Raw genomic sequence first — 16893 nt, forward strand, 5'->3', positions numbered from 1 at the left:
GACTGACATTGCGCCGAGGCCGCCGACATCGAACCGGAACCGCCTCACGGCGTCGACACGACTCCAGCGGCGTCGGAACTTCATAAGAAGGGCAGTAAGTGGAATAGAGGGCGCCTAAGGCCCTGTGAAGCCCTAAGTGACTATCCTAGGGGCTAGAGAGGTGCTGGAACCAGCTTGATTGTGCCAGGGGTGAGCTGAGACTAATACAGAGGGGTTGTGTAGTGTGGGAGAGCCAGATCTCTAGATTCCCCCTTGATCTACCTCAGTTTAGGCCTCAGCCTTGTCCAAGCCAGGGAGTATACCCCTCAGGCCATCCAAATCTCTACAAGCTGGGATTGGGTCAAATCATCCCATAGTACCTCAGGAATGTGAACTGATTTACAAGTGTCACTGTTGGCTTTTATTATTTATTGAGAGCACTGTATTTATTGTATTTATGCTATTTATTGCCCCACAGTATTTATTGTTTCACAGTATTTATTGTCGCACAATATTTATGGTCTCGCAGTATTTATTGCCTCATAATATTGAATTGCCTGTAATGTAATGCACTTATATTTATGCCTTGATTATTTATGATCTACCTTATTTATTGAATCGTTAAGACAGTATTTATTTGACGAACCCTTCCACAGAAAAAGCCTTGTGTACTGTGATTGTATTATTATTTATTTAATCAGCAACTAAGAGAAAAGAAGATAAAGAGATATATTTTCAGTATAATTTTTTAAGGTGTAGTGTCGTTTTTGGAACGGATGCACGCATGGTTATTGTGTGGGTATGTCGTATGCTTAACACGGTGCCTTCCTTACCGCTCGAGCCAAGCTACCACAGCGTGTCTGGGAGAACACCACCACCACCCTTCCGGTGTGGGAGTGGGTTTTTCCAACATAATTGGTGTTCAGCGGCGGGATTGAGCTGTGCCTACGTATACTCGACAATAACTGTGGGTAGTCCATAGGCCTACACCTGGAGTTTTCTCAAAGCGGCCTTCCTAATTGTGAGTTTTTGTTTTTCCAAATTTACTCTGGTGGTGGGAGGAGGTATTATTAAAGGTACCCCCCTGCATTGCTTCTGTAAAAACCTGTCTTCTGTTCTGAGTGGGCAAAATGGAATTTGTCTTAGAAAATGTGGAAAGTTATACTGTGGCCCAACTCAGAGAGTTCTGTCAGAGAGAGGGGGTGTACTGTCCCCCAGGTGCCAAGAAGGCTGAACTCCAGACCAGCTTGAGGGCTTGGGGGGAGGCACGACGAGAGAGTAAGGCTGAGCAGGAAGACAGGGATGGAGAGCCTGACAGCGAGGGGGCTGGGATGTACCAACCTGAGGTGGGGAACCTAGTAGCGGGGCCCAGAACCATTTCCAGGAAGGGCAGCACTGTCTCTAGCGGTGGCTTATCTGAAGTAGAGTTAACGGACCGGAGGGAGAAAAGACAGCTCACATGGGACTTAGCAAGGCTGGAGAAAGAGAAGGAGGAACAGAGGATGGCTCATGAGTTAAGGCTGAAAGAGATAGATCTTCAGATCCTAAGAGTCGGGGCACACCCTGTTCCTAATGGTGGCAGCAAAGACCCAGAGTTCACTAGGGAACCCAAACCCTACTTGCCGAAGGACATAGTAGCTAGCTATGGGGCGGGTGACGATATCGCCAAGTGGCTAGCGGCCTATGAGGTCTCGTTAAGGGCCCATGGGGTTCCAGAGAAGTACTGGGGAGGGGGATTGTACAAGTACATGCCTCCAGCTGGTAGGGATGCATTATTGGCCCTAGAGCAGGATAAGCAGACCCACTACCCCACCATGAAAGTGGCGCTCATAAGAAAGTTTGGACTAACACCCGAAAAGTACAGACAGAAGTTCCGGGGTAGTCACAAACTGGGCACACAGAATTGGGTGGACTTCCTGGACTATGCAAAGAAGGCACTAGAGGGTTGGATACAGGGCAGTGAAGTGAGGAACTACGAGGGGTTGTTTGATTTAGTACTGAAGGAACACCTGCTTGAAAAATGTTTCCCTGAACTGCGTCAACACCTGGTGGATAGCAAGCTGACCAATCCCCGGAAGCTTGCTGAGGAGGCGGACATTTGGGCTAGTACCCGGGTGTCCACAAGGGGGACTGGAGGGGATACTCAAAAGGCCGGACAGGGCGCCCCCCAGAAGAAAGAGGGAGGGGAAAAGAAAAAGGAGTTCTGCAAAGGCCCCCAAAATAATTTCCAAGGAAAGGGAACAGGATTCACCCCTAGGGCTAACCCACCCAGAAACCCTAATCCTGGCCAGAGTCAGCAGCCAAGGGTTGTCCATTGCTACGAGTGCGGTGGCGTCGGACACTATAAGGGAGATGCGAAGTGCCCGAAAAGACCACCCCCTCCCATTGGAGGAAAGACCCCCGGAGTAGCTAGTGTAGTGCTCGGGGAGGAGATGCCCTTAACTAAGGGAAGGGAGTGGGCGGGTGTCACTTTAGTGTCCCTGGGAGAACGGGAGATGGTTCCTAAGATCCAGGTGCCCGCAAATACCGTAAAGTATGGGCAGTGGGTCACCATCAACGGCCAAAGAGGGGAGGCTCTGAGAGACACAGGAGCCAGTATGACTATGGTACGTAGCCAACTGGTGTCTCCAGAGCAGGTAATTCCCGATGTACTCCACCCAGCCGCGATGGCTGACGGCAGAACAGGCCACTATCCGGTGGCCGAGGTTCCCTTTGAATGGGAGGGGGTTGCAGGTTCACTTCGAGTTGCCGTAAGCCCTGCCGTGCCAGTCGATTGTCTGCTGGGGAATGACATGGAGCACAATGCTTGGAAGGAGGTGGAATACCGGACTCATGCAGAGATGCTGGGTACACCTGACTGGGCCTGTGTCAGCACAAGGTCCGCGACTGCCCGGAGAGGGAATTCGTTTCGGCTGGAGCCTGGAACAAAAGCCCAGCCAGCTGCCAGTCAAGGGAAGAACCGAGGACAGGAGGAGCCTGCCTCGGCGTCCACACCCCGTAGGACGGATAGGCCACCGGAGGTGGTGGACCAGGAGTCCGCGGTGGGGGATGTTACCAAACTGGAGGACCTACCCATCCCGGCCGAGTGGCACGTGGAGGGAGGCCCGTCCAGGGAGGAATTCTGCCAGGGCCAGAGGGAGTGCCCTACCCTTGAGGGACTGAGGCGACAGGCCGAAGCCCAGGCAGCAGGGAACGTTGAAGGGAACTACAGTGTTTACTGGGAGGATGGCCTCCTCTACAGTGAACCCAAGGCACCCCTACATGGATCGTCACGAGCCTTGGTAGTCCCTCAACGTTATCGAGCCTTCCTACTGGAGTTGGCTCACGAGATCCCATTGGCAGGACACCTGGGGCAAGACAAGACCTTCGCCCGTCTTGTCCCACACTTTTATTGGCCTCAAATGAAAGTGTCGTCCGACACCTACTGCCGGACATGTGTGTCTTACCAAGCCAGTGGGGGAGAATCCCAAGTTGTTGAGGTGGTCTATTTCCCTACAGGGAATGGACTTTCAGGTGGAACATCGGCCTGGAGTGGACCACGCCAATGCAGACGGTCTCTCAAGGTATTTCCGCCTTAGTGATGAGAACTCCCAAGGGGTTGGGTAGCTCTCCCCACTTTCAGCTGGGGGGGGACGCGTGTTAGACCTGTCAGCCCTTTGGGTGGTCCCTCCTCATCATTATTTATTTTGTCCCACTTTTGCCTCAAACCCTGTTAGTATTTTTCCTTTTTGGGAACCACCAGACTTTTTCGTATTGATGCAGATTCAGGGAGCCATTTTATCTACCCCTGGAACTTCTGTCTGAGGGCCTGGAGCACAAAATGGTGGCCACCTGTGACATCATCAGAACCCACTGGAACCTACTAGAACCTTCTGCAACATTCTGGAACCCTGTGACAGTTGGGGGCGGTTTGGAATGTTGGGAAGATAAGCCAGAGTTGACAGTTGGAGTGGGCAGTTGGCACCTGACTGGTGAAGAGAGAGGAGCAGAAACCTGAAGGAGGAAGGAGTGAGGCAGCAGGGGTGGAAACTTGTGCCTGGAGTGGGGTCCATAAACCCACCCTTGATACTAGTCCCTACTGACTGAGCCCAGCCTGGAGCCCTGTGTGGGAGAAAGCAAGAAAAACCGTCTTAAGGACCTGGACAGCAGGAACAGGCCTTAAAAGTAAAGAACAGCAAGTACCTGACCTGGTTACTAGTAACTACCTGAAGTCCGACGTCGAGAAGCCTAGAGACCTGGAGCCCGAGGTGGAGAAGCGGCGCTGACTGGAAAGCAGACGTCGTACCCGGAGCCGCCAGAGGTCGAGAGAGGGCGCCGACGGAGGTCGTGAAGAGTACCAGAGGTCGTGGAGGAAGTCACCCGAGGTCGAGTGTGCGGCGTCAACGGGGGAGTGAAGTCCGCCCCCCAGAGTCGCCGGAGACCGAGGTGAAGCGTGCCGGAGGTCGGGAGTGGAGATCGCACTCCGGAGTCGCCGGAACCTGAAGAGAATCGTGCCGGAGGTCGGGAGTGGAGATCGCACTCCGGAGTCGCCGGAACCTGAGGAAAGGAGCACCGGAGGTCGGGAGTGGAGATCGCACTCCGGAGCCGTCGGAAGTCGACATCAAGCCAAGACTGCCCGACGTCATCGAACCGGAGGTCAACATCGAGCCGAGGCCGCCGACATCGAACCGGAGCCGCCCGAAGTCGACATCGAGCCAAGACTGCCCGACGTCATTGAACCGGAGATCGACATCGAGCCGAGGCCGCCGACATCGAACCGGAACCGCCTCCCGGCGTCGTCAAGGACTGACATTGCGCCGAGGCCGCCGACATCGAACCGGAACCGCCTCACGGCGTCGACACGACTCCAGCGGCGTCGGAACTTCATAAGAAGGGCAGTAAGTGGAATAGAGGGCGCCTAAGGCCCTGTGAAGCCCTAAGTGACTATCCTAGGGGCTAGAGAGGTGCTGGAACCAGCTTGATTGTGCCAGGGGTGAGCTGAGACTAATACAGAGGGGTTGTGTAGTGTGGGAGAGCCAGATCTCTAGATTCCCCCTTGATCTTCCTCGGTTTAGGCCTCAGCCTTGTCCAAGCCAGGGAGTATACCCCTCAGGCCATCCAAATCTCTACAAGCTGGGATTGGGTCAAATCATCCCATAGTACCTCAGGAATGTGAACTGATTTACAAGTGTCACTGTTGGCTTTTATTATTTATTGAGAGCACTGTATTTATTGTATTTATCCTATTTATTGCCCCACAGTATTTATTGTTTCACAGTATTTATTGTCGCACAATATTTATGGTCTCGCAGTATTTATTGCCTCATAATATTGAATTGCCTGTAATGTAATGCACTTATATTTATGCCTTGATTATTTATGATCTACCTTATTTATTGAATCGTTAAGACAGTATTTATTTGACGAACCCTTCCACAGAAAAAGCCTTGTGTACTGTGATTGTATTCTTATTTATTTAATCAGCAACTAAGAGAAAAGAAGATAAAGAGATATATTTTCAGTATAATTTTTAAGGTGTAGTGTCGTTTTTGGAACGGATGCACGCATGGTTATTGTGTGGGTATGTCGTATGCTTAACACGGTGCCTTCCTTACCGCTCGAGCCAAGCTACCACAGCGTGTCTGGGAGAACACCACCACCACCCTTCCGGTGTGGGAGTGGGTTTTTCCAACATAGTCCATAGTTCATCATTCTTTAATCTTTTTTATCCCATATCTTTCTTTTTATTAGTACCTTCATTTTCCACACCTCGCTTTGCAGATCTGGGTTTTGAGGGGTTTTACGAAGCGGACTTAGCATTTGGTTTATTGTACCTTTGAGATTCTTTGAGTCTGGGCTGGTTGCCATCCTACTTAGGGTGGCCGCAGATTTTCCCAATTTCTTCCCTGTCTTTGAGGCACATTTCTACCCAAGGGTTGTTATGAAGTTCTTCTATGCTTTCACGGGTTGAATCGGTGTGTCTTTTCCTTGGCCGTGGCTGATATTTCCTCGATGGTGTTAGGTTTACACCTTATTCATTTAAGATTTGAGGTCGCTTATGTGCCAATTGTTTTGCGTGCCTATAGTAGATGAACTGTGTTTGCTTTAAATATCACTTCCTGGGGTAGGTGGTCACTATGTTTGTTGTTGCCTATTCTGTAGGAAACAATTTTGTTGAACATAGGTAAAGGTTATGAAGGTAAGGTCAAGGTGAGAGGAGGCATTTGTTGAATAAAATGTAGTAGCCGGTGGGTTGTCCTCCTTAAAGCGGCCGTTCAGTGCTCTCATCTTTAGGTTTTCGAGTTCTTGAAGCAGGAACTTCGAGCATCTTGTTGGTTTCCTACCGTTTGCTGGGCCCTAAATCGTTATTCCCCACACAGTGGCTAGGTCTTACACAAAATCGTCCTCTGGCCCAGACCTGATAAGGTTGAAATTGAAGTCGCCTGCGAGGATGATGTGGTCTACGTCCCGCTCATCCATAACCCTTTTCAGTTCTTTGACCAGCTCTTTTGCAGCTTTTGATTTTTCTTGTGGTGCACATAGGTGTTAATTATTATGATTTCCTGTCATTCCATGTTAAAATTGAGTGTTATCATCACTGCCTAGATGGCACTTGGAGCTTCGATTTGTGCCTCTATAGTTGAAATATCTCCTATTGTGGTTATTGAGGCAAGTATCATCAGTCCCCTGAGTGGTGACCAAAGTCAGATCCCTTTCTTGCTGGAACAAATTATGACATGTACCCCTGAAGCTCAAATGCCTTGTCCCCCCAGGTTTCCTGGAGCAATATCACATCGAAAGTTTTTAGGTACTTTAATACCTCATGGTCCTCCACCTTCTTAGCTAGGCCATTAATGTTCCAAATGCTCATACAGATTTAGCTTCGCTCTGCCGGGGCTGATGGTAAGCAGGGCATCCCGTGTCAATTGGACTGCTCTATTATTTGCTGTATTTGCATGCAGCTCTGGGCTGTTAACGGTGAAGTTAAGCCTGTATGCCCGAGACCTGTGTTCAAGTTAGTGGTGTTTGTGTGGATGGAGTGCGCACCTGGGGTGCTGCTGCGTGCTCCTTTTAGTACAGCAGTGGTGGTTTTGAGTTGTCTGTTAGTGGGGATATTTTGAAAAGGCGTTGGGTAGGGTGGTCTTGATTCAGCTTTTAGTTTTAGCCCCCATTGTAAGAACGTATTTTCTTCTTTCATGATTTAGTATTCCATTTGGTTTTAGTTGCCTCTGGTCATTGCAAGTTGTTGGCTGGTTGAAATTCTATAGAGAGCAATTCTACCGTACTTAGATTTTCTAGACTTGTGATGGAGTGTAGGAGCCGCAGTAATTTCCCTCTATTTAGCATGTCTGCTCTTCCCCGAGTTTCATATTTGGGAAGTAATATGATAGTGTCCATTCCCCTTGCATCTTTGACCTCGGTTTCCTGAAGGGGATTGCTTCGTGAAGTTTGGGCCTTGGTAAAGTAGGATTGCTCTTACTGGCGCCTTGTTTAGTGTTGGTGTGGTAAATTTGTTGGGCTTCAGCTGATGTCTGGTCTTTTTCCGATGTGTTGATACTATGCTTGTTCTCCCTCTGTGACCTTTGTGGTGACTCCCTAGCGTTGTTCAATGGGCCGTCGCTCAGTTTGGACCTTGGGGTTTGTACCATGCTGGTGACCTTACTAGGTTATTGCGTCGTTATGGCTAGCTGCTTACTTATTTGATTGATCTCCTGTTTGTTGTCATCTGTTGTCATACTTTGTGGTAATGGTCTTGATGATGTCCCCGCGGTTGGTGACAGGGTGATGTTGAATCTTGTGGTAAAGTGGTCTGGCCTGTCATCCAAGGAGGGGGTTGGGGCGCAACTGGTGTCCTCAAATTCCTATGGGGTTGCCAGAGGCTGGTTTTTGATGCGAAGGCCCAAGGCAGCTATCTTCCTATTCCTATTCCTTTCCTTCCTTTTTTGTTTGCAACGTGCTTTCGGAGGTGAACGATTTTTGTCGGCTATGCTCTCTTTAATTGTTGTTGTTGCTTCACTGACTCCTGGGAAGTAGTGTAAGCTAGTCAACGTGTTTCCCGTTTTGAGTTGTCCGGCTGTCATTGTATCTGTTCCGGGTGGTCCATCAGTCGGGTAATTGTGCGGTGTGGTGTTTGTTTTTAAATCTAATAGTTGGTCTCTTAGAATTGATGGCAGCGCAAATAGTTTGTCAATTATTGTGGCGCAGATGCATTCAGGGTGTGGAGTCTGAGTTCCTTGTGCAGCATCTTGCCCCCGCTTTATGAGACTGTTAAGTTCTGCCAGTTTCCTATCTATCCCTGAAATAAATTCTGCTAAAGTTTGAAGAACCATGAGCTGTAAGTCTAGTTTATGGGATTGATATTAAAGCACCGTGCCTGAGTATTGTATAGTACTTAATATGGTTCCCATATAGATTCTGTGTCTGTTGGTCCTGTGGAGTTGCTTTGTTCTGCCTTGGATGCACTTGAGGTTGCCGTGGTGGAATAAGTTGAAGCAGGCTTAAAGCTGTATCAGGCAACAAGTTCCTCTCATTCCTGTGAGGCAAGGAAGGTCTTATCGCCATCTGTTGAGTAAGAGTCTTCAAAAGGAAGCGGCAGACAGTGCACAGGTAGTGTGTTGTTTAGTCGCTTGTTGAGAGCTGACAAGGCGTCAGCTTGTGTGATTGATGTCTGTAAGGGAGAGCTGTTTTGGGCTGCGATAACGTGACCCAAGCGTTTTGTTCTCACTGCTGGCTCTACTCTGGAGAGAAAGCTTTGGAGTCCTTGGGGTCCGCTCATCATTAGTTTCTCCTCGTTTTAAGGTATTTGTAGCGTCTGTGCCCAGCCGGTTCTTAGTTTCCAAAGTGGGAGTGTTAGAAATGGGATTTCTGGTTGGTTAGGGCATGCGCCTAAGCCAGGCAGAAACCACCACTCTAGTCAGGGCAAGGGAGTTACACACTGAAGATAACCCCTGCTCACCCCCTTGGTAACTTGGCACAAGCAGTCAGGCTTATCCCAGAGGCAATGTGTAAAGCATTTGCGCAACACACACCCACAGCAGCAACATACTAGGCACACTGCAAAAGAAACTCCACACAAGGTTATATAAAAAATAGCCTTTGTATTATCAAAAACACATTAGAATCATAATCACACATATACACTGTGCCAACTAGCACTAGGCAATATATTTACAGGGTATTATATACACCTGACAGGACCAATCGGGAACCTGTCAGAACCATCAGAATCACACAAGAAAAAAAACACAACCAGTAACTACTGGCCAACTAATAAACTCAGCATTATCACTAGCATAAACACATTATGCAATTTCATTAGGCCTAAATAGCATGACATTTGCATTAGGCATCGCATTAGGCACAAACATATTATGCATAAATCAGCAGTGCACAGTAACACTACCACTAGGTGCATACATCACCTTAGGGCCTTGCGCTCTGTCAGTACACACAGGTACTCCAAAAAACCCCAGGCCAACTGGCCTCCTCTAGGGGCCAAATGTCCTCTGTCCCAAATGTCAGGGCTCACAATTGTAGGGCCTTTCACTGGCCCTCTGGCTACCTTGTAATGCACTGGTGGTGGGGGGTGCACCTCACCCCTTCCTTGCTCTCAAAATAAACATGCCCCCTTGGTGCAGCTGCCCGCGCTCTCGCGGTGCAGCTGAGACAAAACCACTTTGTACTGGCACTAACCCTGTGCCACTTGGAGCTCCACTCTGAGACTGCTAAAGCACAATTGCCCTCTTGCTACAGCTACCCGTGCTCTTGCGGCGCAGCTGTGTCAGAAAAAGAAAGCACTGGCATCAACCATGCCTTGAAGGTCCCCTTCACCGGGGCTCTTCTGTGGCCTACTCCCGGCACCAATAATACTCCTGCTTCAGCCCCACTCACTGTTCCTTGGGGGCTGAGCAGTTCTCCTCTTAGTGGTCGGTTGGACACACGGGAGCCGGGAGGCCTCCTACCTCTCACCGGCTCCGCTACCAGGGGACTGCTTCTTCAATGTTATGTTATGTTATGTTAAATTAATTTTATACAGCGCACAGCTACCCAACAAGGATTTCCCAGCGCTAAACCTGACAGAGGGCAAAAGAAATAAAGAAAATCGGAAATGCAATTCAAGGTGAATTATTGGTTAAATAACCACGTTTTTAAAAGTTTACAAAAATTCATATATGAAGTTTCATTACGAATTGCAATAGGAAGGGAATTCCATATAGATGGACCAAGCCAGGCAAACGACGGACCTCCCATTCTTTTGAGTTTAATTCTGGGCACCAAGAATTTACTCTGAGTGGCCGAACGAAGTAAACGAGGGGGCTGGTGAGGGTGAACTAGAGTTTGCAAATATTTAGGAGCAGAACCAGCTTTGATTTTATGCATATAACCCATGGCCTTAAACTTCACACGGTTTTCAACCTTAAGCCAATGAAGATTGCGCAAAGCACTGGAAGTAGAAGAAGTTGGCAAGATGGCGACGGTGCGAGGCAAGATGGCGACGGTGTGAGCAGACGCTGACTGAGAGCTCTCCTGCAGCCCTGCAGCCCTGCATAATACGAAATGAAGTTTGCCTGTCGATTTCACAGAGTAACTAATGTGGATGTATGAAAACCTGAAGCCGTAAACTCATCCTATTCTCTGATCTTCTCTGAGACGGACATTTTGTGGCACTACGGACGATACGAGCATTCCGTTTCCACGAGAGGTCTGAGGTCAGCAAGTTCGGTGAGGGAGACCCTCCGGACTATTCAGGCTCTCTGATTGCCTGCCATCCCCCTGTCGCCCCCCCTGTCGCCCCCCGCCCGCTACTCCTACTCCACGTACAGCCCGGACTCGGATTTGGACTCTGATCGACTGGTGGAGGTGAGGAGCGGGGGTGCGGGCGGCGTATGTTGGTGTTGTTCACAGCGATGCTCATGGGGATCATGTGGATTAACACTGCTTCTTGCTCTCTCAATGTGCAATGTGCAATCAAGGATTAAAAAAACGATAAAAACAATAAAAATAATAAAAACAATAAAAGACGATAAAAGAGATTGCTAAACCTCTAATTTACAGCTGTCACTGAGTTCTTGAACAATGCTTGAAAGTTGAAAGCAAACTCATAACAACCTGCTACAACTCGCAATTAAAGCACTCAGTCACAGACACTGAAGCTAAAAGTTAAGCTCTCTGCTCACCTCCGTTCGACCTTGCTGCTTGCTTCGAGTGGATCAGGTCTGCTGGGAAAGGGAGGCTCTGCTCTCACCCTCGATCTCCACTGCCAATCACCTGTCTAGAGATTTCCACGGAGGTTTTAAATGGTGGGATGTTAAAAAAAACGACCACCATTCTTAAAGAGATACAGCCTACAATGCTAGGGGGGCCTCAGTGGAAAATCCAGGAGCAGTGCACTAGGTGCCTAGGGGTGTCTGAACAGAAGCGGATGGTGGGGAGAGACATCAAAATTGCCGTGTTATGTGCCACGAGGGTCGCAGTCGGGATTAAGGCGACTATTAAGTGCGTACAAGGCATTAGGCGGTGGGCACAAACAAAATAGACAAATCAGACAAACCAAAATCTTGAAGGCGCCGCAAACAGATTCAAGCCTATGTGTAAGTGTAATGGCAAAATACATGAGCGGCATATTACACTGTGCATCTGGAGTGTGTTAGCTGTATTAAACCCGGCATATTCAGGGCAGGCATCAACCACTCTGCAATCAGCTCAGATTAATGCAAGTGAGGAGAGCAAGAAGACCGGACACCCTACAAGGCGAGAAGAGACAGGGACAGGAAAAATGAATGAGACCGCCACAGAGAGAGTGGGGAATGGACTAAGGGAGTTACGGGATCAAAATGTGGTGCATGACCTATCTATGTCGCGATCGAACACCCCGGGGGTCATGAGTCCCCAAGGGGTTGAGGAACTTGAAGTCGAAGTTGAACCTAATCATAATGATAAGATGCAAGACGCACTAGAAGCAGATAATGCGGATGAGGCTAATATTAATGCTCATACATTAAAGCTAACGCAGCCAAAACAGCCATTGGAGCCAATGCAGCCAATGCAGCAACGACGAGAGACTAGAGGAACCAAAGCCAAAGCCAAAGAAATCAAAAATAAAGACCAAGTACAAGACAGGGATAAAGACAAAGGGAAAGATAGAGAAAAGGACAAGGCAAAGGAGAAGGAGAAGGAGAGAGGTAACAAGAGAGGCCCAGAGAAAGATAAAGAGAAAGAGATAGATAAGGACAAATTGAAAATGATGAGTTGCAAAGAGCAACAGGGGGACTACGAAAAACCTAAAAAAGGTGACAAATACGCAGTCAAAGATAATACTACAGAACTAGAGAAAAAGAAAGAAAAATGCAAGGAGCGATATAAGGAAAAAGAGAAGGACTTTGAAGATACTGAAGAGATGGAACTAATGATGAAAAAAGCAAAACGGTTACAAGCCATCAAAGATTTGAAAGCAAATGAAAAAGCGACCTCGACAGGGCAGCCAACTACTTCACAGCCAAGCATACGGAATATCTTTAGCCCATTACCCAAAGGGTCAAGTAGGGTACTAGCAGTCCAGGAATCAACGATACAGAATTGGGAAAATCAAAAACATACTCTGTGGATGAACACTCATGGAAATCTGAATTCCCCCCCAGATACAGGGCCTTCGCTGGAAACTGTTTCACACTCACCTTCACATTCAGAAGAATCTGATGCATACATTTATGAAACGGGCATTTCGACTTCTAGTGACACACGCAAAGCTAATAAAGGCCAAGACCAAGGTGTCTCAGCTCAAGAAATATCCAGCTGTTCGGGCATAAGGAAATCAAGCGATCCTGGGCAAGGAAGTACGTCAAGGAAAAAACTTGAAACAAGAAAAATAAGGAATAAAAGATTAAATAAATCTACCTATGAAGAAACCACCGATCAAGGAAGTAATCCTGAACCTAGTAATCCTCGGAGAACCCCAAAACCCCAAAAATCAAAGGAAAAAATAACGGCTCAAGAAATTGGGGTGGTCTCAACTGGGGACATCTCTCAACATGATGAAGCAGGAGAATCAGATGAGCTGTCTTTGAGAGATATATTAAGCTCAATCAGGAAACTTCATAAAGATGTTAAAACGGATACTCAAAGAAATCATCTAGCCATCCAAAAGCTGCAAGGGCCGCAGTCGGGATTAAGGCGACTATTAAGTGCGTACAAGGCATTAGGCGGTGGGCACAAACAAAATAGACAAAACAGACAAACCAAAATCTTGAAGGCGCCGCAAACAGATTCAAGCCTATGTGTAAGTGTAATGGCAAAATACATGAGCGGCATATTACACTGTGCATCTGGAGTGTGTTAGCTGTATTAAACCCGGCATATTCAGGGCAGGCATCAACCACTCTGCAATCAGCTCAGATTAATGCAAGTGAGGAGAGCAAGAAGACCGGACACCCTACAAGGCGAGAAGAGACAGGGACAGGAAAAATGAATGAGACCGCCACAGAGAGAGTGGGGAATGGACTAAGGGAGTTACGGGATCAAAATGTGGTGCATGACCTATCTATGTCGCGATCGAACACCCCGGGGGTCATGAGTGCCCAAGGGGTTGAGGAACTTGAAGTCGAAGTTAAACCTAATCATAATGATAAGATGCAAGACGCACTAGAAGCAGATAATGCGGATGAGGCTAATATTAATGCTCATACATTAAAGCTAACGCAGCCAAAACAGCCATTGCAGCCAATGCAGCCAATGCAGCAACGACGAGAGACTAGAGGAACCAAAGCCAAAGCCAAAGAAATCAAAAATAAAGACCAAGTACAAGACAGGGATAAAGACAAAGGGAAAGATAGAGAAAAGGACAAGGCAAAGGAGAAGGAGAAGGAGAGAGGTAACAAGAGAGGCCCAGAGAAAGATAAAGAGAAAGAGATAGATAAGGACAAATTGAAAATGATGAGTTGCAAAGAGCAACAGGGGGACTACGAAAAACCTAAAAAAGGTGACAAATACGCAGTCAAAGATAATACTACAGAACTAGAGAAAAAGAAAGAAAAATGCATGGAGCGATATAAGGAAAAAGAGAAGGACTTTGAAGATACTGAAGAGATGGAACTAATGATGAAAAAAGCAAAACGGTTACAAGCCATCAAAGATTTGAAAGCAAATGCAAAAGCGACCTCGACAGGGCAGCCAACTACTTCACAGCCAAGCATACGGAATATCTTTAACCCATTACCCAAAGGGTCAAGTAGGGTACTAGCAGTCCAGGAATCAACGATACAGAATTGGGAAAATCAAAAACATACTCTGTGGATGAACACTCATGGAAATCTGAATTCCCCCCCAGATACAGGGCCTTCGCTGGAAACTGTTTCACACTCACCTTCACATTCAGAAGAATCTGATGCATACATTTATGAAACGGGCATTTCGACTTCTAGTGACACACGCAAAGCTAATAAAGGCCAAGACCAAGGTGTCTCAGCTCAAGAAATATCCAGCTGTTCGGGCATAAGGAAATCGAGCGATCCTGGGCAAGGAAGTACGTCAAGGAAAAAACTTGAAACAAGAAAAATAAGGAATAAAAGATTAAATAAATCTACCTATGAAGAAACCACCGATCAAGGAAGTAATCCTGAACCTAGTAATCCTCGGAGAACCCCAAAACCCCAAAAATCAAAGGAAAAAATAACGGCTCAAGAAATTGGGGTGGTCTCAACTGGGGACATCTCTCAACATGATGAAGCAGGAGAATCAGATGAGCTGTCTTTGAGAGATATATTAAGCTCAATCAGGAAACTTCATAAAGATGTTAAAACGGATACTCAAAGAAATCATCTAGCCATCCAAAAGCTGCAAGGGCCGCAGTCGGGATTAAGGCGACTATTAAGTGCGTACAAGGCATTAGGCGGTGGGCACAAACAAAATAGACAAAACAGACAAACCAAAATCTTGAAGGCGCCGCAAACAGATTCAAGCCTATGTGTAAGTGTAATGGCAAAATACATGAGCGGCATATTACACTGTGCATCTGGAGTGTGTTAGCTGTATTAAACCCGGCATATTCAGGGCAGGCATCAACCACTCTGCAATCAGCTCAGAGTAATGCAAGTGAGGAGAGCAAGAAGACCGGACACCCTACAAGGCGAGAAGAGACTGGGACAGGAAAAATGAATGAGACCGCCACAGAGAGAGTGGGGAATGGACTAAGGGAGTTACGGGATCAAAATGTGGTGCATGACCTATCTATGTCGCGATCGAACACCCCGGGGGTCATGAGTGCCCAAGGGGTTGAGGAACTTGAAGTCGAAGTTGAACCTAATCATAATGATAAGATGCAAGACGCACTAGAAGCAGATAATGCGGATGAGGCTAATATTAATGCTCATACATTAAAGCTAACGCAGCCAAAACAGCCATTGCAGCCAATGCAGCCAATGCAGCAACGACGAGAGACTAGAGGAACCAAAGCCAAAGAAATCAAAAATAAAGACCAAGTACAAGACAGGGATAAAGACAAAGGGAAAGATAGAGAAAAGGACAAGGCAAAGGAGAAGGAGAAGGAGAGAGGTAACAAGAGAGGCCCAGAGAAAGATAAAGAGAAAGAGATAGATAAGGACAAATTGAAAATGATGAGTTGCAAAGAGCAACAGGGGGACTACGAAAAACCTAAAAAAGGTGACAAATACGCAGTCAAAGATAATACTACAGAACTAGAGAAAAAGAAAGAAAAATGCAAGGAGCGATATAAGGAAAAAGAGAAGGACTTTGAAGATACTGAAGAGATGGAACTAATGATGAAAAAAGCAAAACGGTTACAAGCCATCAAAGATTTGAAAGCAAATGAAAAAGCGACCTCGACAGGGCAGCCAACTACTTCACAGCCAAGCATACGGAATATCTTTAGCCCATTACCCAAAGGGTCAAGTAGGGTACTAGCAGTCCAGGAATCAACGATACAGAATTGGGAAAATCAAAAACATACTCTGTGGATGAACACTCATGGAAATCTGAATTCCCCCCCAGATACAGGGCCTTCGCTGGAAACTGTTTCACACTCACCTTCACATTCAGAAGAATCTGATGCAGACATTTATGAAACGGGCATTTCGACTTCTAGTGACACACGCAAAGCTAATAAAGGCCAAGACCAAGGTGTCTCAGCTCAAGAAATATCCAGCTGTTCGGGCATAAGGAAATCGAGCGATCCTGGGCAAGGAAGTACGTCAAGGAAAAAACTTGAAACAAGAAAAATAAGGAATAAAAGATTAAATAAATCTACCTATGAAGAAACCACCGATCAAGGAAGTAATCCTGAACCTAGTAATCCTCGGAGAACCCCAAAACCCCAAAAATCAAAGGAAAAAATAACGGCTCAAGAAATTGGGGTGGTCTCAACTGGGGACATCTCTCAACATGATGAAGCAGGAGAATCAGATGAGCTGTCTTTGAGAGATATATTAAGCTCAATCAGGAAACTTCATAAAGATGTTAAAACGGATACTCAAAGAAATCATCTAGCCATCCAAAAGCTGCAAGGGCCGCAGTCGGGATTAAGGCGACTATTAAGTGCGTACAAGGCATTAGGCGGTGGGCACAAACAAAATAGACAAAACAGACAAACCAAAATCTTGAAGGCGCCGCAAACAGATTCAAGCCTATGTGTAAGTGTAATGGCAAAATACATGAGCGGCATATTACACTGTGCATCTGGAGTGTGTTAGCTGTATTAAACCCGGCATATTCAGGGCAGGCATCAACCACTCTGCAATCAGCTCAGAGTAATGCAAGTGAGGAGAGCAAGAAGACCGGACACCCTACAAGGCGAGAAGAGACTGGGACAGGAAAAATGAATGAGACCGCCACAGAGAGAGTGGGGAATGGACTAAGGGAGTTACGGGATCAAAATGTGGTGCATGACCTATCTATGTCGCGATCGAACACCCCGGGGGTCATGAG

Source organism: Triturus cristatus, chromosome 3_1 (genome assembly GCF_964204655.1).
Source record: "Triturus cristatus chromosome 3_1, aTriCri1.1, whole genome shotgun sequence".
NCBI lineage: Eukaryota > Metazoa > Chordata > Amphibia > Caudata > Salamandridae > Triturus > Triturus cristatus.